At 38.5% G+C, this 25,655-nt stretch overlaps 1 protein-coding gene across 1 annotated transcript in view; it reads left to right on the top strand.

Moving 5' to 3' along the window:
• LOC148129037 (vomeronasal type-2 receptor 26-like) overlaps nucleotides 1-25,655 on the top strand; it is a 600,870-nt gene that overhangs the window by 247,154 nt on the left and 328,061 nt on the right. The window lies entirely within an intron of this gene.

The following is a 25,655-nucleotide window of genomic DNA, read 5'->3' as shown; positions in this document are numbered from 1 at the left end:
TAAAAGTGTTCTGTAAGTCCAGTTCATAGTTGCATCTGCACAATATGTTTAACCGGATGAGTGGAAGGCTATTAGTCATATGCATGCAACATGCTAACTTAGTTTAACCTTGACTACTATGTTTATATGTGCATTAGCATGCTCGGTGAGCTCAGCACATTAGTTTATGATTCAGTGCATTTTGCTTAGACAGATATTACGTTATCCTCTAACCAAGTTAAATGTGCTTTATGCAGTATATGTGTCATAAGAAAATATATGTTTGCATGGTGGAAGGATTGCAAGTGTAATGCTAATTTGGATGCCAAAAACATCTTCCTCTTCCCATGAAATCTCATTTTAAAAGAAAAGGTAACTGAATTAGGAAGAAAGAGGGGACTGAACCACAATCTTGTGATTTCATTTCTTGCTTGTTGTTGTTATATTTCAAAAGTGACATACAGCTGTAGATGGTCATAAATACTCTGGGCAAGCTGCCTTCTGTATAAATATATACTCCTACCTGCTTCATCTTATCTTGTGTTTCCTTTCTTGATCTCACACCTCCAGTGTCTCTAGATGAGTGTGTCTCAACCTTGGCAACTCTAAGATGGGTGAATTTCATGCTGGCTAGGAATTCTGGGAGTTGAAGTTCATCCATCTTAAAATTGCCAAATTGAAAACAGCACTCTAGATTCTTTCTCTTCCTCCTTCACCATATCACTATCTATCAATTTTTGTATTCTGTGATAACTTCTCATCCCCCCCACCCTCACAAGCAATAGAACAGAGAAGAACACTGTTCTTGAAATACAGTATATAAAACCAAGGAGAAAGTTAAATAGATATAGGTTTAGATGCACCAATAATTTGACTCAGAATAAGGTAGCTTCCTTTTTAAATGAATATTTATTAAATGAATTTTTACAGAATAAAAACAATACAATTAAATAAAAAGAAAAGTAAAGTGATAAGAAATAAAAGAGACAGCAAACAAAAAAGAAACAAGAAAAAGGATATAAACAAGCAGTTTCCAATTTTTATTATATTTGCATTTATATTTTATCCTCTCTTTCTAAGGTTGCATTGTAGTATCATACTTTTCATATTTTATACTTTCTAATCATCAAATCCACAAATCATAAGTTCATTTTTTTCCATTAAAAAAAAACCCATAAAGGGCTGGACTTATAGATGTACCGTTAGTTATATTTTTTTTCTTAATCAAACAACTTAATTTTGCCTTCTCTGCAAATTACCATACGTCATCTTCACCAACCATTCCTCCACAGTGCGTATTTTATCCATCTTTGTGCATATAATAATCTCACTACAGTTGCCATATAAGAAAACAATCTTCCACAAGTCTCTTCTAATTATCCTTTAGTCTCAGGAAAAAAAAATCTGATTTCGGTTTGGTGGTTTCTTCTGTTCCCAAAAATATTACTTGATCAAGATTGTAGGGAACCCAATGTCATATATAAGGGGCACACTAAGAATTTGGTATGACAGGACACCTAACACTAACCCCAGAAATCCTTCAGATTGCTCTATTGTAATTTGATGAAAAAATTCTCAGTTATGGAAATGCCATTTTTTATCTAGAAAAGAAAGGAAATTGCTTTGTTAAGCCTCTTAAATTTAATAATGCTCTTGTATTATTAAAAAATTGAAAATGTTGGCTTATTTCCCACAATTATTCTGTTGTTCCGGGCTGCTGAAAGGGAAGCTACTTAAAAAGTGTGGCCCACAAACAGAAAAGAGTTATCTGTCCCTGATAGACATGGAAATTTACTGTTGTAATGGAAATGGCATGTCAATCAACCACATCTTGTCAGGAGGTTTGCTAAACCTGAAGTTAATTATTAACAGTGCCTATTACCGATTTTTATTTTTAGTAATCCTAATTTTCAACCATATCAAACTTTTCTGCCTTTGAAAACCTATATTTCTTGCAGGAATTTTATAAGCTGTTCTTTAAATGAACACAGACAAGAAACATGCAAGACAGTCAGTGGTGGGATTCAATTTTTTTTTTTACTACTGGTTCTGTGGGCGTGGTTTAGTGGGCATGGCTTGGTGGTCACGTGACTGGGTGGGCGTGACTGGGTGGTCATGTAATTGGGTAGGCGTGGCCAACTTGCTGTCACTCAACTTGCTGTCAATGGGCACCTTGCCCGGCCTCTCCTCGCCTCAAAGGCCTCAACAAGATACAATTTCCCTGTCTATTTATTTACTACGACTGAACATCCAAAATACACTATTTAAGCCTATATATATATGCCATATGTGTACATACATATTACATAGTATAGAGTGTGTACAGACACATAAAAATACATTATCTACTATATATACTGTACATGTATGTACACACACATATACACAGTGAGAGTGTGTGTGTGTGTGAGAGAGAGAGAGAGAGAGAGAAAGAGAGAGAGAGACTCTTCTAAAACTATACACATTCAACCTCACTTACTGCATTTGGAAAAACACACCAAGAATCCACTTTCTGCCACACATTTAACTATAACTTCTGTACATTAGAACATTATACACACCTTCAGAAGTTCTTTCCTAGCCTGCCCATGACTGTTAGAGCCAGGAGATGTCATGGATTGAGTAAAATGTGGTGAAACTCACTTAACACTCTTGCTTAGCAACCAAAATTTTGGGCTCAATTGTGGTCATAAATCAAGGACTATCTTTGCCTTCCTCCTCATGGCAGCCTTGAACTCCTTCTCTTTTCTGGCAATTTTCCTCTCTGTTCGAGGCACCAAAATAATCCAGATGATATAAGGTTTCCTGCTGGAGTAGGGGTTGGACTAGATGGTCTCCAAGGTCCCTTCTAACCCTGCTATTCTATGATTCTGTAAGGATCTCCAGCTGGAGCAGGGGGCTGGACTAGTTGACCTCTGAGATCCCTTCCAGCCCTAGATTGCTGTGCTCTTCCAGCCCTAGATTGCTGTGCATCTTCTGAAGCCACATCTTGTGCCAGGGTTTGTGGTCCTTCCTTCCTCTCCTTCTTCTCTCTCTCCCCCTCCCTCCTTTCATGTATATATCCATCCATCCATCCATCCATCCATCCATCCATCCATCCATCCATGCAACTATATATTATTCAGTTTCCCCTCCCTCCCTCCCTCCCTCCCTCCCTCTTTCTTTCTTTCTTTCTTTCTTTCTTTCTTTCTTTCTTTCTTTCTTTCTTTCTTTCTTTCTTTCTTTCTTTCTTTCTTTCTTTCTTTCTTTCTTTCTTTCCTTCCTTCCTTCCTTCCTTCCTTCCTTCCTTCCTTCCTTCCTTCCTTCCTTCCTTTCTTTCTTTCTTTCTTTCTTTCTTTCTTTCTTGTTTCTCCCTTCTTTCTCTCTCTCTCTTTTCTCTCTCTCTCTCTCTCTCTCCCTTCCCTTCTTCCTTCCCTCTCTCCTTCAAAGGCTAGGAGAGTGAGACCCACCCAAAACAAAAACTCCTTTGGATGAAACTGGCCATCACCATACACACACACACACACACCTTAAGCAAATGCCCTTGTTTTGGAAACTTTAGAATCAGAAGGTACCTTGGAGGTCCTTATAGATCAACCTTCTGCTAAAGGCAGAAGACCTCATACATATGCAAGTCTGCAGACATCCTGGGATTCCCAGGTTTGGCTGCAAGAACTCCAGGCTGCCTTCCCCACCACACTTCTTCCTCCCGCCGCCCCCTGCAGCGGAAAGTGCCTGGGCCAGGCACACAGCCCTCCACAATGGAGCCCTTCTCAGGGAGCAAAGCAAGAAGTTACCGATCCATCCCGAAGGTGAGCTTCAGAGTGCTGGCGGCAGTGCTCTGGGAGGGCAGCCCTCAGGGCCCTGGGAAAGCGTCTTGTGCAGCACAGCAAAATTTACTTCAGCGAGATCATCTCTCCTAGTAGGGATGGGAATGCATTTCCCTGCCAGAATTATCACTACCAGTTCGCCTCAGACTGGCTGAATCCCACCACTGAAGGCAGTCCTTATTTCTCATCCACTTGGCTGGTTGCAATGTGAAATATCTCCCCCAAGTCAAGAAAATCCAACTATTAAGTATTGAAAGACCTGGTCTACTTGTGACTGGATTCTGAGTCATGAGGTACAGCCAGCCAGAAAGGAATACATGTCATAAAATGTCATGACATTTCTGCATCTGAAGGTGAGGAGGAGCTTATGTCAAATGGCACAAAATTGTTTCACTGGACTCTGTATCAATAAAATTATTTGACACATGATCGTTTCTATGAGGTCTTTCAAGATGTTGGAACATGATAAATGCTAAGGAGCATTCATCCGTATGTATATCTCTAACCTTTCCTTTTGGGGGAAGTGATTGAAAAAGCCGAACTGCAGTTGCAGAGAGCTTAGGAGGATATAAGATATTTAGATGTCAGGCAGCTTGGGTAAAGGTCTAGGCACAGAATAGAAATTGAACTGATCACTCTAATGGATGATCTTTGTTGGGGCTTGAATGGAGGTGGCATATCTCTCAGCAGCTTTTGATTCTGTGGATCAAGAGAGTTGGAAGTTAAGGCTGGCATTATAGTCTTTTCTGAGAGGGTGGTCTGGGGGTGTGATTATGAGTGAGAAGAAATTAGGCTTTACTCAAAACCAGTATGGTTGTGTCTCAGGATTCAGTCCAGGGGTGGGATTCTACCAGTTCGCACCTATTCGCTAGAACCGGTTGTTAACATTCTAAGCAGTTCGGAGAACCGGTTGTTAGAAGAAATTACTGGCCTAATCCTGTAAGGAAGGCAGGAAGGAAACATTCTGGTGTTGCTTACAGAAACTGCCTCTCTGTTAACCCTTATTACATTCTTGGCAGGACTAGACTCTCTGTCTCAAGAACCTCTCTGGAGTTTCCCCCCCTCCTTTGCTGGTACTTTGCTTGTGTGGAGTGACCATTCAAAGTTACAATGGCAGTGAAAAAAGTGATTTATGACCATTTTTCACATTTACAACTGTTGCAGCATCCCCATAGTCTTGAGAGGCCAGGCGAGGAGATGCGTGCCTCGATGTGAGTGATATTGAGTTGGCCACACCCAGCCAATAACACGACCACCCAGCCATGTCCACCCAGTCACATGACCACCAAGCCACGCCCACAGAACCGGTTGTTAAAAAATTTGAATCCCACCCCTGGTTCAGTCCTCTCCCAGTTCCGTTCAACATGTAGGTGAAATCACTGGGAGAGATCATTTGCCAGTTCAGGCTGAAGAATCTTCAATCTGCTGACATCCAATTATAAACCTATACTCCCGGCCCATTGAAAGGTACTATGGAAGTTATGTCTTAGTATTTGGAATCTGTCAGATTTTAAATGGGGAAAACAGGTTCAAACTCAATTCAAACAAGATAGAGTTGCTATTGACTCAGAGGTCAATTGATCCTATGGCTGTATCAACTTTGACTCTTGATGGGGTTGTGCTGCTATGGAAAGAACAGACTTGTAATCTGGGAATCCTCCTGAAATCTTGACTCCTGTTTAAAGATCAAAGTGGAGAAGGCGGCCAAGAAGGCTTTTGTGCAGCTTTAGCTAGCGTATCCATTGTTACCTGATCTGGAACAGGATACATTAAAGATGGTCACTCGTATCTTTGTGTTTTCTTGATTACATTATTGCAACTCACTTTGTACTGGACTTCTCTGGAAGATACCCATAAACTTAGATGAGTCCAGAATACAGCAGCATATTAGTGGTTGGTCTTAATATGACAATTGTTATACAAGTTGATTTATTTACCAGTTACCAGTACATTTTGGAGTGCAATTCCAGGTTGCTACCTGTGAAATCTTTATACGGCTCAGGGGCTGGATGCCTTAGACCAACTAGCTCCGTTAGTTTCTGACCACCCTACCTGGACAACCACAAAGTGCCTGTTGAGCACCACAATCTTGCAGGAGGTACAGGCCAAAAGGACTTGATGAGGAACATTCTCTGTTGAAGGCCCCCTCCTGTTGAACAGCTTCTTCCTTAACACATCTTCAACCCTCACCATCATAGAATTCCGGAAACTGGTGAAAATGTAGCTTTTCTAGAAGGCCTTTGGGGATTGATTGATGTCTGTTTATTTCAATTTATATGGAATTCATCTCTTACTAAAGTAATTCTGTGTCTAAGTAATGCCACTTCTTAATTTTATATTTTTAGTTCAGTATTTTGACAGTGATTTAATCATTTATTTTTATCTTTTTAAACATTCCTATATGTTGCCTGGAATCTCAATGATTTCAGAGGGTTAGGAAAAAAATACAAATAAATAAATAATGACTGATAATGTTAGGAGCTTTGGGGTGTGCATTCCTTATTTCAAGACAGCATGAACCATAATTACAAACTATTCAGGAAACAGGTCAACAGGAAACCAGGAATTAAAAATAGTAATGGAAAAAAGTTCATTTTATCTGTGATCTCTCTCTCTCTCTCTCTCTCTTCCTCTCTCCCTCTCTCTTTCCCTCCCCCCCTGTATATGTATAGATCAGTGATGGAGAACCTTTTTATTGTGGTGTGCCGAAAGTGTGAGCACACACGCTAGCACATGCATGCACATGTGCGGGCACCCACAATCCATGCGCCCCGCCCCCCTGTGCATGTGCGTGCAACACCTCCACCCCACCCCCTTACCTGCACTGCACAGGCATGCACCTCCAAGCTGATTTTCGGCCCATTTGAGGCCATTTTCACCCTCCTGAGGCTCAGGGGAAGCCTCTGCAGCCTTGGGAGGCCGAAAAATGGGCCTTCTGGAAATATTGGAAGTGCCCATTTTCAGCCTCCAGAGGGTCTCTGGAGCTTGGGGGAGGCTGTTTTTGCCCTCCTGGAGGCTCGGGGGGAGCCTCTGGAGGCTGAAAATGGGCCCATTTTGGCACTTCCTGTATTTCCGGAAGGCCTGTTTTTTGGCCTCCTGAGGCTGCAAGGCTTCCCTCGAGCCCTGGGAGGGCAAAAACGACCTCAAACGGACTGAAAATCAGCTGGGAGGCAGATGCATATGCAGTGCAGGTAAGTTTGCCTGGGACTCGCATGCCCACACAAATGGCTCTGCATACCACCTGTGTGGATTGATATAGATAGATATATTGTCTAAATATTTCTGGCTGCCTATTTTCAGTCAGGGAGACAGGTAGCTGTGCCTTTTCAGAAGAGCTTTCACATGGGATTTACAACTTGTAAATTACCATTACAGGTAAAAAACAAATCAGTGAAGATTTACAGTGTTCAGTATTTTGTCACTCATAATAAAGTCAAGGTGGATATCGTTGAGAGGCTGAAGTATATTCTGGAAAGCAAGCTCTGGAAATTCTCACTAACTAGTACATAAACATTCTGGCTGTCATTTGATGCTACTGCCCCACTTACCCATATAGCATCTGGATAGCCCAGTTTGACAAAGAACATGGTGTTTGAGGAAATTGTAAGGGTAAAGGAAGGAGAAAATCTTTTGGTTGAAAGATTCTATCAGAATGTCTAGAGCGAAGAGAAAATATAAAAATGGCTATCAGCAAGCCTACATGGAGGAAATATCTATAATTTAAAAAACTGGGCATAAGGAGTAGAAGAACCAGAGGTGGTAATCAGCTGGTTTGGACCAGTTCGGGTGAAGTGGTATCAAAAATTTTGAGTAATTCAGAGAACCGGCAAATACCACTTATGGTTGGCCCATCCCCCATCCACCCGCTCACTGGCTTGCTGCTCGCCCCACCTGCCTGGTTGCCGCTCGCCTTACCCACGCAGTTGCCCTGTCCACCAAAGGTAAGTATACTGCCTGCTTGCCCTTTGCCTTGGGTCGTGCCATTCCCCAGCTCTGGCCTTGCCCCGGGCCTCTGCCTGCATGCCGCTGCCCTCCTCTGGCCTCAATTTACAGCCCCCCAGGCCAAAGCAATTTATTCAGCCTGTGGCCTGCAGCACTAGATGCCATGGGTGGGGGGTGTTCTGACAAGGACCACAAACTCTAGTACTAGCCGTGGCTTAAGAAGATGCTTTGAAACAGCACAGCAATCTATGGCTGGAAGAGAACTCAGAGGTCATCTAGTCCAATCCCCTACGAGGAGAAGAACTGTATTAAAGATTTATATGACGAACCACTAAAAGGTCCATTTTATCTCAGTGAATTAGAAAAGATGCCCTCTGACCAATAGTGCATGCATACAATTTAAAAAATGTTTAGAAAGAAAGAAAGAAAGAAAGAAAGAAAGAAAGAAAGAAAGAAAGAAAGAAAGAAAGAAAGAAAGAAAGAAAGAAAGAGTAAGGGAATAACAACAAATTTTAGTCAGTTGGGTTGGCAGGTCAGAGAAGTTTAGTAACTGGATTTTAGGTGACAGGGATGGAACACTTTTAATATGCCAGGATTTAAGAACATTGGGGGAGGAGGGAGAGTGAAGAATTTGTTATATGTTAAGACTCTTCCTCAGATACCATGGCAAAATATTGTTATTTGCAGTTGACCCTCCTAGGCATATTATATGTTCAAAGCAATATGGCAGAGCATTATGTGGCAATTTTATTGTTACTGTTTTGGGTATCTGTGTGAGGACAGAACAGCGATTTTATTACATAATGTGTGATGATCAATTATATTTCAGGGAGCAAACATTACATTGATACTGTTACTGTTGAATTCAAAACCAATCAAAATAGAAGCATTTGTTTTTTATCACAGAAAGGTGGTTGTTAAGTATTTCAGGCCACAGAAAAGTGAATGATGGTTATAATCAAAGAGCATGGGAGCCTTCAACATTTCATGCTAGTACAAGCTGGTAATAGCTGATAATGGCTGCAAGGGCAGAAATGGTAATAGTCTCAAGAGCTTTAGAGGAACCTCCAACCTGTACAGGGCAGACTTAAAAGGATTGTTCTGTGGAGTTTTTAAAAAAGCAATGACTTCTCTGAGGAAGGGCCTAGAAATCATTAACTGCTTGAGAAGTCTGCAGTCATGGATGAACCCTGGTGCTTTACGTCCTGGGTGGTTGATGATATGTAGTCAAACTTGGGAATGACCATAGTCAGGAAGTGCTAGGCATGTGGTTTGTCAGGCCCAGTTTAAAAGAGGAGAGTTGTGAAAGTAACCTAATACAAAAAGGTGATATTGGAAGAGGAATCTCTGGCAAGCAGGACATAATTTAATTTAATGGTCTGTTTCCAGGAGGCATTTAAAGAATCTGAAAGGGATTTTTTTTTTCACTTGGCAGTCAAATGAATAAATATTGAAACAGTATATCTTGATATTCCTACCTTGCCTGATTGTTGTCCAAAGCCCTCTGGAATTTTCAACACAAGTCAAAGCAAAAATTACATGGATTTAAACAATTCCCTGTTGCATTTTTATTACAAGATTGTAAAGGCTGATAGTACAAATATTGACAAGATGCAAGGGTAGTCTTGGTTAACTATTCAATAGAATTTAATCTGTTGAACATTGCGGTGGTGGACTGCCTCATCACACACAACCCCTCCTTTGATATTTTTATCAGACTATGACTGAACCATTTCTTAAATTTTGGGTGTGATGCACTGTTTATAGTTTTCTAAAGGTGAGTCTCCTTACAGGGAGTGTATTTTGCTCCTGACTGTTGGCAAACCCCACTTTTAAGGCTACAGCAAGACTGGTGAAAGCTGATAGATGTAAATATGATCTACTAGAGCCATTGCATTGCAATCCATGTTTTCAAGACAAGCTGCTGATTAAAAGGCTTGATGTGAAAATTAAAGTTATACAAGCAAGAATGAATTTTGTCTGGTAAAGGAAAGCAGTGAGAATTTCAACTATTAATAACTTGTCACTTATAAAATATATGAAAGATCTATAACTGGTGCACTTGGGCCACACAAAACCATTATTGACATTCAAAACATCCCTTTTCTAGTGTTACAAAAAAGATCTACAGCTACGTTTTTCAACCTCTGCACCCAGGGGTGGGATTCTACCAGTTCGCACCTTTTCACTAGAACAGGTTGTTAACATTCTAAGCAGTTTGGAGAACTGGTTAGAAGAAATTACTGGCCTAACCCTGTAAGGAAGGCAGGAAGGAAACATTCTGGTGTTGCTTACAGAAACTGCCTCTCTGTTAACCCTTATTACGTTCTTGGAAGAACTAGACTTCCTGTCTCAGGAACTTCTCTGGAGTTTTTTTCCCCCTCCTTTGCTGGTACTTTGTTTGTGTGGAGTGACCATTCAAAGTTACAATGGCACTGACAAAAGTGACATGACCATTTTTCACACTTATGACTGTTGCAGCCATGAGAGGCCACAGTCATGAGAGGCCAGGTGAGGAGAAGTGTGCCTCGATGTGAGTGATATTGAGTTGGCCATGCCCAGCCAATAACATGACCACCAAGCCACACCCACCAACTTAGCCACACCCACAGAACCGGTTGTTAAAAAATTTGAATCCCACCCCTGTCTGCACCTCTGAGAAGCTGGGCAAAACCAATTCCCAGAATTCCCCAAGTCAGCATGCTGGTTGGGGAATTCTGGGGAGTTGAAATTTGCCCAGCTTAAACTTGTGGAAGTTGAAAAACACTGGTGTACAGTATTCCAGCAGGCAGTTTTGAGTGAAATTAGTAAAACCTATTTCTGGATCAGCTGCCCAAATTTGTGGACAATGCAGCCATTAGTGGCATTTATGGGAGAAACCTTTCCAATTTCAAGCAGTTCAGTGTTAATTTTTGAGCCCTGAACTGTGATAATATTCCAGCAAAGCCTATTCAGCTTAATTATGAGCTGGGTCTTTTGTAAGAAAATACATACAGGTAGTACACATGTTTGGTGAAGATATGTAAGTCAGGTTGCTATTAATGAATCAAGAGGAGATTCATCATGGCTGGACTCTGTATTGCTTTTTTGAGCTTTCATCAAAGGTCTCTGAGCATTACATCCTGCTTAGAAATGGCAATCTCTGAGCTAAGATTAGGTTTGCACAGCCTCTTCCCAAAAACATTTTTTTAAAAAATGTAATCTTTAAAAATCAAATTGAAACCAGTTCAAACCAGGAATATTTTTTTTTATTATATGAGGACATGGACATACTGCAGTTCTTCTGCTTGTTCTTTAGAACTGTAATTTGTTCCATATGTCCCAAGAAATTAATCTCTAAAAATAAATGTTGATTTAGCTGCAAATGTACATCCTGAAATGTGACCGATAGTTGGCTCCCTTCCTCCAAGATATGGGCATTTTAAAACTTCTTATGAAAGACTTTTGAACAGCCCTGTTTTTCCTGGATTCACAGCAAAGGATTTATAGCAGTGTTTTCCAACCTTGTAAATTTTAAGATGTTTGGGCTTCAGTTCTCAGAATTCCCCAGCCATTATTACTGTCTGGGGAATTCTGGGATGTGAAGTCCCAACATCTTAAAGTTACCAAGGTCAGGAAACACTATTTTAGAACAACAGATTGTAAAGCATACCTTTCACCAATGGCACCTATAGCATTTTCCTGTGAAGACTTATGGCCAGAAGTGTATTTTTTTCTGCAGAATCAATCTAATCAATATGTCCTATAAAGATATACTTGAAGTTGTACTCTGAAGATAAACAAGACTAAGAGAGGTCTTGTTTTCTTGCAGATGTTTCATTCTTGACTAGCACTCATATTATTGCCTAGTTTGAGTAATGAAATATCTGCAAGAAACAACCAAACTCAGAGAACACCAATAACCCCTCATTTCAACCCTGAACTATATATATATTCTCCTTTATTGGAAACATGACTAAATAAGAAGGAAGTTTGTAAAAAATATAACTACTATACAGAGGCTGTGGATCCAGATAACATATCAATGTATGCCTTATTGCTAAATTAAAATAATTGGTTTTTGAGCCAGTCACTAAACTTGACAAGCTTATGCACTTAGATTAGGAAGAGATGTAATTAAATGGTCAAAACATGGCATCAGCTTTAAGAGTTACAGATACAATTTGGTTTTTTGTTTCCAGTTAGTCTTTGGAGCTTTCACTTTCAGTTATGGGCATTCTTAAATCCATTATAACCTTTAGATTTGTTCTTCTCAGCAAATTACTGTGCCAAATTTAAATATTCACCAAATCTAAATATTAGTATTTGTGATAGTCTCAAGCTAAAATGCTATGTTGTTGCTTAATTTTGTCCCACAAATATCTCACAATTCTCCTAATTGATTATGACAATTAGGGCCTCTTGGATTGGTGCTTTGTGGCAATGTTTTAGCAGTGATGATGTTAGTTGAGGAAGCTGGGGCTACTTTAAGTGATAAAAGATATTTAGTTTGTCCTTTTCCACATCATTTTGCCTACTTACTCTTAGGAACTTTTCTACAAGGCAGAATCGTAGTTTTATCTTTTCATCCCCAAACACACCTGCTCTTTGAAGAACATCTGACTTGTTAACAGCCATACTCCCAATAGCAGATGTTCCACAACACAATTTTTTTAAAATCGCTGACAACATGGTACCAGATGAATACGTTCAACAAAATGCACTATCTGTATAGCAAATAGACTTGTCAGCATTGGAATATCATCACTTAGTTAGGGTCTGATAAAGTCTTGACCATTTAATTATCTTCTATTTAAAAAAAGTTAGTCTTCCATTTGTCAACTTCTTAGCAATGCTTTGCTTTAAAATCTGGAATTGTTCAGAAGAAGACTTATTTTTAAAATATGCTGGGCTATTTCTGCTGTTGCTCCTACCAGGTCATTATTAGCACTGCATAAGATACATTTCTTCTATTTTGGTCTGCCTTTATAGCACCTTTAACAGCCCCCAGTTGCTGCATACCATTCTTAATATTCTTAATGGCAAAAGGAGTGTTAGGTGGCTAAGTTTTTGCTTTCCTATTCATCTTTTTTTCCCCCTAGTGCAAATAACCAGCCAATCAGGGGGAAACAGCTCTACTCTTTGTGGGTAGGATTTGGCGGCTGTGACTGCCAAATCTCCCAAAAGATAACCATAGATTTGTAGGCAGCACCTGCCTGGTTCTTTGCTGTTTCCAGGGTGGCCTGCAGGCCAGATCTAAATTTACTTAGATCATTTATTATTGGTAAATTAATTTTATTTGGTGAAAAGAACACATGATCTTCAAAAGCAGATGGGAGAGCTTCGATGAACTTAATACAGTGGTTCTCAATGTGGGGGGAGGGAATTTGATTTTTAATGGGACAATTCGAAAATGAGCTATTAACTGAATTGTTGAAAGCCCGCTAATTATTTTATATATTTGTGATGAAACAGCTGTGTTTCATTTACCTATTGTTGTCTTTGTTAAAATGCATTTCCTAGGGCCTGGTCTGAAAAGGATATCCCAGCTGGGGGGAGGAGGGAGCAACTGCCAGCCAATCAGATATGTTCCCACTAAAGATCATGGGACTGACAGAATCTCTCAGGGTTGCCATCTGGCTGTTTTTCCAGCCAAATTCGAGAAATCTGGCTGTATAGAATCTGTTTGGCCGTATGAAAGTTGCTTGGCCGTGAAATCGAAATTTTGGCTGAATACCGGTTTTCAATACAATATATTCGCATGAAAATGACTGTCAGATCGTCTGAAAACCTCTGAAAAACGACGCGATACACAGGCCGAAGCCTTCTGACTGTGAACAGCGCTGCGTAATATAAGCGGATGTTAACCCGGATGTAAACATCTCAGTATTGGATTGTTTTCTCGCCAGCCGGCGCACGGCGTCACGGAAAATCTCGGATGTGCGACCGAGAGAATACGCCTGTGGTACATGTAAGCTAGCTAAATTCCTAATTCCTCTCTTTTTGAAAAGATGGTTATTGAACATTCAGTTTTCATAAGGATTCTATATATAATTGCTATTTTTGTGTCGTTTTATTTGTTTAGTGATTATATTTTTTCAATCGGGGGGGGGGAATCCTCCTAAAAACCCTCATGCCCTAGCTCCCCCCTCCTCAGGATCACTGCATTTGGCCCTGAGCTTTCCAAACGGTAGTAGCGGTTATTTGAAGTGAGCTGCCTAGCCTGGATGTGAGTAAAGAAACGCAGAAATTCCCATGACGTCACATCACGTTGTCGAATAAAGACTATTTTTTATGATTTGATTATTTAAAAACAGTTAAAAAAACAAAAAACCAATATATCCTCATGTTATATTGCATAAAAAAATTTGGCCGGAAAATGTGGCCGTGAGAGAAAATAATCTGGCCGAATTTGGCCGTATTTTCACTTGAGTTTGGCCGCAGAGCCAAGCTGCGATCTGGCAACCCCGGAATCTCTTTCTCGCTCTTTCCTGTGGGGTTTGCTGCTGTCTGATTGTAGGGAGAGCTGCTCAGTGGGGAGACAAAGTGGATGGCTGCTGGGAGAAGCCCAGCAGTGAGGATACAGAACCAGGACCCAAGTTTAAGTAAGACATTGTTAGATTTACAATTATTTTTAGTCTGTGTTTCCCAGGCCATGTTTTACTCCAGAGCAATCTGGGGTTGGGCCACACATGCGTAGGCCTTGCCAAGCCTATGTGATTCACCTCCACCTACTGAATTACTAAATCCCCCCAAGCTGCAGGTTCAAATTAAGCTAAGAATGATTTTTAATTTTTTTTCTTTCTACACCATCTTCTTTCAATAATTTCTTTTAATAAAGTTATTTTTTTTTAATAATTTGCATCATTTCATAAGTTTTTCTCACATTTATCTCCTTTTAGTCACAAACCGTATGCATAAAATGAATAGTGCAAGCAAGAAAAACGTTCGTCAGTATTCACAAGAATATTTAAAACTTGGCTTCATACCTGCTATCCATGATGAATGGTCACCTTTCTGGCTCTTATCCTCATACAGACAGGAGGTTGTACAACTTGCCTCATGATGTAACTGGAACAATCTGAAACTGAACACACTCAACACACGTAGAAATGGTGGTAGACTTTAGAAGAAACCCTCCTATAGCTCTTACAATACTAGACAACACTGTATCAACAGTAGAGACCTTCAAATTTCTAGGTTCTACTATATCACATGACCTAAAATAGACATCTAACATCAAAAACTTAATCAAAAAAGCACAATGAAGAATGTTCTTTCTGCACCAACTCAGAAAGCTCAAACTGCCCAAGGAGCTGCTGATATAGTTCTACAGAGGAATTATTGAGTCTATCATCTACACCTCTATAAATGTCTGGTTTGGTTCTGCAACCCAATAAGACAGACATGGACTTCAGAGGATAATTAGGACTGCAGAAAAAACAATTACTACCAACCTGCCTTCAATCGAGGACCTATATACAACACGAGTCAAAAAGAGGGCTGTGAAAATATTTACAGACTCCCTCACATCCCCGGCATAAACTGTTTCAACTCCTTCCCTTAAAATGACGCTATAGAGCACTGCACACCAGAACAACTAGACACAAGAACAGTTTCCCCCCGAATGCCATCACTCTGCTAAACAAATAATTCCCTCAACACTGTCTAACCATTTACAAAGTCTGCACTACTATTACTATTAATCTTCTCATCACTCCTTTTCACCCATCCCCTCCCACTTGTGACTGTAAGACTGTAATTTTGTTACTTGTACCTTACAATTTATATTGACTGTTTCCTAATATGATTTGATTGCTTATTGTACCCAGAGGTGGTATTCAGCAGGTTCTGACCAGTTCTGGAGAACCGGTAGCGGAAATTTTGGGTAGTTCAGAGAACCAGCAAATCCCACCTCTGACTGGAGATTTTACAGTATCCTTCCCCTGCCACGCCCACCAAGCCACACCCACAGAACCGGTAGTAAAAAATTTTTTGAATCCCACCACTGATTGTACCCTATGACTATTATTAAGTGCTGTATCTTATGATTCTTGACTCTTGACGAATGTATCTTTTCTTTCATGGATACTGAGAGCATTTGCACCAAGACAAATTCATTGTGTGTCCAATCACACTTGGCCAATATTCTCATTCTTCTAATTCTAATTCTTCTAATTATGCCAACAAAGCTTGACTCACGAATCAATGAAACGAGGTCGTCTTGAGATGCATTTGAAGGCGAAACATAGTGTGTATGTAAATTCAGATTTAAATTACTTCAAGTCTTTAAAGGAAAAGTTTGAAAAAAGATCAACAATAAAGTCTCTGTTCACTGCACAAACTGTTACTGTCAGCGGTACTGTTTTTTGGAATCTTGTTTAAACCAAGTTAATGGCCTTTTAGGCTTCCTCCATGTGAGTTCACTTTTTGAATAGTAAGAATTATATGTCATGGGGGGTGGCATGAAGATTTTAGAGATGCTTAGGTGGGGCATGGCCAAACAAGGTTGGGAACCATTGACTTAATATATGAAAATTTATCAGGCAGATTTATATACAAAAATTGCCAACAATTGTAAATATTTTGAAACAGTTGAGACCATAATGTTCCCTACTTGTTAATAATACATCATTATTCATTTGTTAAAAAGTAAATGATCCATTCACCATACAAAAGATTGAAAGGACAAACAGCACACTTTTGAAATAACACTCAATTCATATTTGTTATAGTAATACCCAGATATTTTGCCTTCTTCTCAATCTTAAAACCTGCTTTATTCATCAATTCTGTTTTGGAGCTTCCATTTTCATATTTTTGTTAACATCTTCATCTTCTATTTATTAATCCTGAAACTTGCTAACTTTTAATTTGCCTATTAATATTTCTCTTTAAATGATATTCCAGAACCAACACCAAATCATCTGCTAAAGTCAACTTCCAAGTTTCTTTAAAGTAAGACCCTCTTCTTATCTTACATCTCTCATCTTGTGTTACATCGATATTCAGTATCTCAAGAACCAAAACAAATTACAGAGGAAACAGTAGAAATCCCTGTCTTGTTCCTTTTTAAAAATCTCACAGAATTTTGTTAGATCTTCATTAACAATTATTTGTTCTTTCTACAAAGTGTAAAATCAATTTGCAAAGCATATAAAATTCACCCCAAAATTCATATCTTCCAAAATCTTGAATAAAAAAGACAGTTCAGATTGTCAGCGGCCTTTTCTGCACTTTAGAAAATCAATTTTCTCTGGAGAGATACCTCTTCATTTATACGTATGTAAATAATGTTGACAGAATGCTTTTTAATGCCCATATTGACTATTAATAAGGTATCAATTTTGTAATTTCAACATCATTTTCTTTTCTTTTTCTTTTCATAATTTGTTAACCACTTCTTTTGCTTATTTGCAATCTCCAATTTTTTTGCTTTACGCAATTCATTTTTAATTTTCATTTCTCTTATTGTTAACATAGATACTTATCATTGTTAAAACTTAATTTGTTGAAAAATATTTATTTTCTCCAAAATTTCTTTAATTTTTCTTTTCTCTTTATGTCATCCAAAATAGCTTGTGCTTTCTGGCTTCCCATAGCAAATTATGGCAAGCTGACACTGCAGCTGAGAACCTTAGCTGGAAGGTGGATTCTGGCCAGCATAAATTCCCTGGATCAAAGGGAGATTGTGAGATAACCCATTAAAATCCTGACAGCAGCTTCTGTGAATAACTTGCAGAAATTGGAGTTTTGTAGCCATTTTAGGAGTTAAGCTGGGAAAAGTTAAGGCCAAACCTTCCCCATAGAAAGTTTAAAAAGAATTTACCAGGCTTGCTGAGTTCATTTCAATATACTCATGACATCACTTTTCCTTTTTGCATTCTGAAATAGTTTTCCTGTCACTAAGTAAACCATCATGTGACTGTGATCTGCAATGTTACTTCCACGTTCTCCATTAACTCTATTTGTTGGAAGCCAGTTGTAACACACAAACAAATGGCAAACATGTGGCTCTGAGATGGTATGACAGTTGTAAATGTGTGCTGGTTGCAAAGCGCCTGAATGGTGATTAACACGACGGTGGGAGGATGTGATGTTATCAAATGTGAGGATTGGTTGCAAAGCTGTATTTTTTACATTGTTGAAATATAAAATGATCACTAAATAAGGCAATTGTTAAATTAGGGTTTTTTGTTTTGTGGAAGCCCTTTAAACAGGAACAGATAGGGCATAATAGAAAAACCATTATATTTGAAAGCTGTGGGTAGAAGGAGGGAGAGAGAAAGAAAGAGAGCTTCTCTTTGCTTTGTACTGCCCCGCAGGCCATGCTGAATATTCACATTCTCACTGTGCACCGTATACATCAAATATAGTATGGATGCTGCAGAATACCTTTTCTCGGTTCAGTGGTAGCCATCTAAAGGTGCTAATGCAATTGTATTTTTTCTCAGATACATGAAATAGAACTAGGCCATGCAGATAGATACCAGTGTAATACACTGAAAGGGCTCAATGCAATGAATTTCAAACTCCACAACAACATCCCCATGAGAAACTCACGCTTTGTCATTTACATCACCTGTTTCCTAAAACATGTACAAGTCTCCCTCAATACCTATGTGTTGTTTTCAACCATGTACTAAGGCTCCTTTCAGTTTAAATGGTATGCCTAATTTAGCAGATTGCCACTTCAGAAAACTCAGGCATTATGGTGTCAAAGATCGGTCCTTCATAATTTTGATTGGCCTCTGTACTGAGAAAGGGGGAAAACACCCCTCACTTTCCTGAAAATCCATAGTTATAAGATAGCCTGTTTAAATTATGGTTCAAAAAACATAGGTTGTCAATAAATCAAATCCTAAAGTTCCACCTTGCATGGAAGTTGGACCTTTTATGGATCACATATCTCAGCACGAGGTATCCATCATATCTCCTGCAACTGTGCTGAATGAAACCATATCCCGTAAACTTTGGATATGTAAATATTTTCACAGAACACTGTTATTTCCATCCCATTATGAGTCATTCTTTTTCTTCAGAAAGTTCCTGGCATAGTCATAATTTGGTATGTGGACACTTTCCTGACTATTTCTTGAGAACTTTCAAAGTTTTTTTAGCAATGTTTCTTACACATGCTTTTTCTTCATTCAGTGATTTCTAAAAACTAAATATCCTTCCAATATTTCAATATTTTTGTAATGTTGCTTGCATGTTTTACATGTGTCGTATTATATGTTTATCTTAGAATAAGTTTTCCTTTCACTGATCAATCATATATGTCTTTGGAGGCAGGCGTAGAATGTGAAAGCAATATGTACTTAATACATTTCATTATCCCCATAGTAACTTTATGACAGTCTTTCCTTGAACATGTGAGGCATTATTATTTCCCATTATGGCAAAATTATTGCAGATGGGGCATATGACAGAGTTCACAAAAATAGCACTCACCTAGGAACCTCTTGATGTTTTTTACTTCCTAGAAGTTACATAGCAATTCAAGCACCATTTTTTTCTTGTTGGGGTCTCTCTATAATAACAAAGTGCCCACTATTCACAATACAAATCTTCAAATTGTTACAGTACACGTGTCAGGCACAAAGAATCAGGACTACATGTTAACTTTCAATTAAACTCATTTATTGCTCATGCCTATACATAAGAATCTAGTAAACTGCCAGCCCTAAATTATGCTAGATAAGAATAAGTAGTATAGTATTCAAGGGGAGGGGGCTAGACTTGGATCACTTGTGGGAACATAATGACTTCAGGTTAATTCTTCTCTTGACTCCATCTTCAGGCTCTACCTGATTTTCTTCTACACACGTGCATTTAAAACATTTATCTGTAAAAGACTAATTATTATGTCTATGGAAATATTCCCTCTGGAGTAGAAGTGTGTGGTTTTAGCAACAACTTCTTTTTGTATAAATACTCTGCAATCCAGCAAATATAATAGATACCTGCAAAATACTGAAATTCATCCTGAACGTTGAAATCTATCAAATGCTACTTTTTTTCCCCCCTTGAGGACATCACCTGGGCAGCATTATGTTTAACTTCCTATGGCCATCCTCTTTTATATTTTTAACAGTGATGACCAGTAACTGTAAATTATCATTCCACAACACCTCCACATTTTTCTGAAATACATTTTCACTATGATTCAGGAATGCATCAGTGTATGCAATATCTAAGCATCTCCTAAGTAAAGCGGGGGTGGGTTGTTCAATCCATCCATATCTTACCTGAATAGTACAAAATCATTTGCTCCAGTGTAACTCAGAAACACAATCCCAAAGATTATGTATCATATTATGCATCACAATGTATGTGGATATGACATCAGTACAGCTTATATAGTGTTCCATAGCAAATAACATTCTATAGCATGACAGTAATGATGAATTTATTTATCCCATATCCTTAGTATTGTATTAACACCACTTTATAAAATCCTAGTAAGACCATGCCTGGAATACTGCAACCAATTTTGGTCATCATACTACAAAAAGATGTTGGAAAATGTTCAGAGAAGAGCAACTAAGATGACCAAAAGCCTGGAGACTAAAACTTATGAAGAATGGTTGCAGGATTTGGATTTGGCTAGTTTAAAGAAAAGAAGAATTAGGGGAGACATGATAGCAGTATTCTAGTATTTGAAGGGCTGCCACAAAGAGGCATCAAATTATTCTCCAAAATACCAGAGGGCAGGACAAGAAACAATGGTTGGAAACTACTCAAAAAGAGAAGCAACCTCGAATTAAGGAGAAACAGTAAGGACAATTAACTAGTGGAATAGCTTGCCTCCAGAAATCATGGGTGCTTCATCACTGAATATTTTTAAGAAGAGTCCAGTCACTTATCTGAACTGGTATAGGTTCTCCTGCATGAGCAGGGGATGGACTAAAAGACTTCCAAGGTCCCCTCCAACTCATTCATTCTATTCTATTCCTTTCAGGTCTTCCTCCATCGATGGTTATGTATTTGTCAAGTTGGGATTCCCTGCCTCTGTTTGTACAATAGGATTGTTTGTGATGTCTGCTTATTATGATAGTCTCCTTTACATGAAGAACCCTCAGGAAATTTCCTGCTTTGCCTTTTCACGTTTTTTTTTTTTTTTTTTACATGGAACATTTAAAAGCCCCCATGGGTAGAACTGGGAAAATGGATAGAAATTGGAAGAACCTCAGCAAAATTCACAATATGCAGCATCTGTACACACAGTTCCAGAAAGTACTTGCAGCAGCCTAAGATACCTTTATGGGGAGAACCCAGTAAACACTTTACCCAGTAGATAATTTTGCATTTGAAGAGTAGGCTATGAAAGGCTGGGGTCTCATGTAACAATCTATTTCCATTAAGCATAAGTAGGCATTGATAAGGCAGCACAGTTTTCATCAGATTCCCTCCCTAGTGTGTGTGCAGGTGTGCAGGATCCACTTTTAAAGAATAATCAAATGTTGATCTGTTACAATCAACAGGAATCCACCCATCATCTTGTGGCCATGTTTTGGACTGATATCCTTCCTTTCACCCATATCCTCCCACTTGTGACTGTATGACTGTAACTTTGTTGCTTGTATCCTTACGATTTATATTGACTGTTTCCTAGTATGATTTGATTGCTTATTGTATCCTGTGACTATTATTAAGTGCTGTACCTTATTATTCTTGACAAACGTATCTTTTCTTTTATGTACAATGAGAGCATGTTCACCAGGACAAATTCCTTGTGTGTCCAATCACACTCAGCCAATAAAGAATTCTATTCTATAGAGTAACTGGTCCAAAGTCACCCACCCAGCTTTCATGGTTAACATGGGACTAAAACTCACAGTCATCTGATTTCTAGCATTAGACCAAACTGGCTCTCACTCCCATTTTAAGGGAACAGAAAAGAGAAATAACATCACAGGACACACTTATGCAGGAAAGGATTTGAAAGGATTTTGAACTTTAGCTGACTTTATTTCCATTAAAACAATTATCTTCATAGACTCTCAAATATTGTGAATCCAATGTTTCATTCAGTTAAAGGAAAACGATTCAAATACTCTTTTACCTCTAACAAGCCTGCTTCTTAAACTGTAATGATAAAAAATGGTTACATTAGTTACAGTAGTAGCTGATAAAGTTCATATTGGCTGGGAGATAGTTCAATGACTAAAATAAAAGTAGAAATCTATACTGAGATCCTCTTAATGATACTTGTCTTGTATAATGTTGTGTTGCTTTGGACTAATTGCTCTGATCCTAAATTTTTAGTGCCTTGGCGAAACCCAATTGCAATCACGTGATCACAAGATCCCAGGGTGGTCATTAATGCCTGCTGGTTGCAAAGGGCCCGAATGCCAATCACATGACCACAGGGACGCTGCAGCAGTCATAAATGTGAGGACTAGTCTAAACTTACTTTTTAAGCGCTGTTGTAATTTCGAAAGGGCAGTCATTAAGTGAAGTCTACCTGTAATAGTCTGGCATACCAGCCTTTTCAGACTACGAGCACTTTGTCCCCAATATCTGTCATTATTGAAAATGAATCAGAAGCCTCCTCTGTTCCACATATGAAGATGATCACTTCAACATATATTTCAACTCCCCGGGGAATATAATTTATTTAGTATCAAAGAAAAATATGGTGATGAACTAGGGGGCTTCAAGTCAGAAAAGTCTGAGGCAAACATTTTTAATAAAGCCTGGTTTGGTGTTACTATTGATTTGTGATTAGTGAAGGGATAGAATAAAATTGGGATATTGTCCTTACCATCAAATACATTATCATTATTTTGTCTTAATTGTTACTACTTTCAGGGTTTAAGGTGACCAACTGTTAGGAATGATAGTTACCTAACAGTTGGGTTGGCAATATATAAACCAGGATAGTCATTTAATACTGTTGTATCTTTAAGAGAATGCTGTAATTGTGATTGGCTGAGGTTCCTCCAACGGCCATAAGATGGAGCCAGAAACATGGTTTGTTTTCTTGCATTTTCCTGTTTGCCTTTTGCCTGATCGTCATTCTGCTTGGATTGCTGTGAGTCTTGCAACTGTTAGCAAACTCTGTTTACTGAACGTTCTTTATGATACTGGTAAAGAAAAGAACTTGGTTTTTGGATGATCCCTGGACTGATTGTTTTGAATACTAACTGCTTTAACCATATATGATTTGGACCGTTTGTTGGACTTTGTTTACCTGTTTACTGGAAGTAAAACCTACATTTTACTATTCAGTGTATCTGTGTACTGGTTGTATGTTATTCCTCACCACTCTCACTATGTTTCCCTAAGTGCACTCATTCTCCTAACGGGGAATACCTCAATACCAACCATTCTCCCTTAGGGAGGACAGTCCTCCATTTGTAAGTTCTGTCTTCTCTCAAAAAGTGTCCTCCTACATGTCCTCCTTTTTGATATTTGAAGACTAATCTGTAAATCTCCATATTTGATCGATGCCAAGACGATCCGTTTTGTGTGTGTGTATTTGTATTTGACATAACGATTCATCAAGGCTCAGTACTGCAGCAAGACGCGATTATAAGATGTATGCACTCCACCCAGGAAAATTGTTTTTTTTTTTTTTTTAAAAAAAAGCAAGTTTTATTGGTTTTTAAAGACAAACAAAAACAAACAAAACATAAAAACATCCAACTTTCTTTCATAAATGTACAAGCAGTGTGTCGGTTGGTTTACAAATTTTTTGTGCATCCATTTCATAGTCTCAATTACAGTTACATTACATAATAACTCATATTATCAATCAAAAATTGAATACCCTAGTATCACTATTAATCAGTCATGTGCTGAAATGAGTAGATTGACATTTGAAATTAGAGAACAAGAAGATAAACAATTTTATAAAATTTGGGACCTTTTCTATCAATGGTTAGATAATAAAATATAATAATAGAATATTTAGAATTTTAGAAAATAATGAATATATAAAGATGTATTTCTTTTTTTGTTATCATATCTATAAAATGTTTTTGGGATAGATTTGGGAGGATTATATGAATTGTTATAAAATAAACTAAGTAAATTATAGTTATCTCGCAAAGTATGAATGAACAAAATTATAGTCAAATGACTGATTAATAGTGATACCAGGAAAATTGTTTTGAGAGAGTGTGCCGCGTGCAAGAGTGCACCGCGTGCAAGTGGCTTTGTTTTTTTTGTTTAATTTATTTGTGTCCTCCTTTTCATTGTAAAAAAGTTGGCCACCTTAGGGTTATAGAATCAGCAGTTGCAGTTTGGCAATGCCAGGCTGCTTTTTCCTTTTTCTTTACTTAGATGGTTCCAGACACCATTTAGCCTCAAATACATTGCCCTGTATGCTTTTTGAAAAAAGGACTCCTGCTTTGGGTAACAGATGTGCTCGGACATACAACTGGGGACTAAGACAAGCATTTATCTTGCAGAAGGCACTCTGCACATGCCCAGAATAATAGGGATGAATATCTCCAGATATGTATTCAGCATCTCTTTGCTTAAAACACTTACTAATATTAAAATGACTTAAATTCTTCCACACTGGAGAGTTTCATACACACACGCACACACACACCTGCACACACACCCAACACAAATCACTAGGGATCATATCATCATTCTATTTCAAAAACATACAAAAATAGGAGCTGCTTACTATACTATATCTAAGGAATAGATACAAAAACCTCTGGGAGAGACGAAATCAAATAGGTTTTCAAAATTTAAAAAGGCAGCCAGGTGTTTGATATTATTAAGGTTGGGGTTAGGATTACCAAAAACCATTCTGTTATGGAGTAGGAACTGTTAATCGTTAAATATAGAAACATTCTGAAAAGGTTAGGGTTAGGGTTATTTTGACAAGGGGTCATGACCTGGTTGTCCCATCAGCATATGGGCTTTTCACTTTTAATAAAATCCCCAAATAAAACAAATGATAAGAGCCCCTAAGATATATTCTATAACTGTGTTTTTCAAACATGGCATCTTTAAGATGTATGGACTTCATCTCCCAGTATTCCCAAACAGCATCTCCAAGCATCAGAATATGTTTCACTTTTACTTCCATTTTCTCTCGCATCTCCTGGCCACATGAAGGTTGGACAAGGGACAAAAAGCAGCAGGAAGCAATTCCACCCCCACCTCCAACTCCCTCCACAGTGATGCTAATGTTAGCTTTTTGAGGTTGGGAGCTGTCAGGACATGGTGTCTTCACAACAGTGATCTTATCCTGCTACACACAATGGTACAAATTTAGCCAGGGAGCAAGTGAATGGTCAAGTGTGTAGCGTGAACATGGCCATTGAATTCCCACTGATTCACTCACAAATCAGTTGGTACAGTATAAGAGTGCTGTCTTGACAGATATATTGTGATTCAGCCTTGAGCCAACTTTGTCAGAACAATTTATTTCAGTTTTTTCTTTCATTGTTTTTCCAAAACCTTTCAGCAACAAAGCAAGCACCGGCATTGGCTGCTGCTACATTGAAGGTAGTAGCTTCAGCTGCTTTATGATATCTTCATACCCTTTTCATACCCTTGTTATCTTCTTGTTTTTCTTACAAACAAGCCTTGCTCTTCTCGTTGTTTCCAAAGAAAACTCTTTGGAATAGATTTAATGGGAAACCTTAATCATTCTGATTATAGAAAAAAGATGCTTCATAACAATATAACCTAATTGCAAGGGGTGGTGAAATTCTCCAGGAAGTTCTTTTTGTGATGGTGGTATTCTCTGTTTTGATTTGGTTGATTTGTAAAGCATATAATATAAAATGTAAAGCTATTATTGCTTGGGTCTTCAAGTTTCAAACAACAACTCATGAAAAACACTTTTAATTGGCATAGGGAATAACAGTGGTTGGCAGAGGTGGTTGTGAGGATGGTGATGGCAAACTCTACACTACGATGAAAGCTATAGAAAGTGGCATTTCTTTCTAGGTTCATTCTCCGAGCTTG

The sequence above is a fragment of the Notechis scutatus genome, chromosome Z, assembly GCF_049901735.1.
Source record: "Notechis scutatus isolate UNSWTSFEM ecotype Mainland chromosome Z, rNotScu1.2, whole genome shotgun sequence".
In the NCBI taxonomy this organism is placed as follows: Eukaryota; Metazoa; Chordata; class Lepidosauria; order Squamata; family Elapidae; genus Notechis; species Notechis scutatus.
The sequence above is the reverse complement of the archived record's forward strand: the minus strand, read 5'-3'. Positions and strand labels throughout refer to the sequence as shown.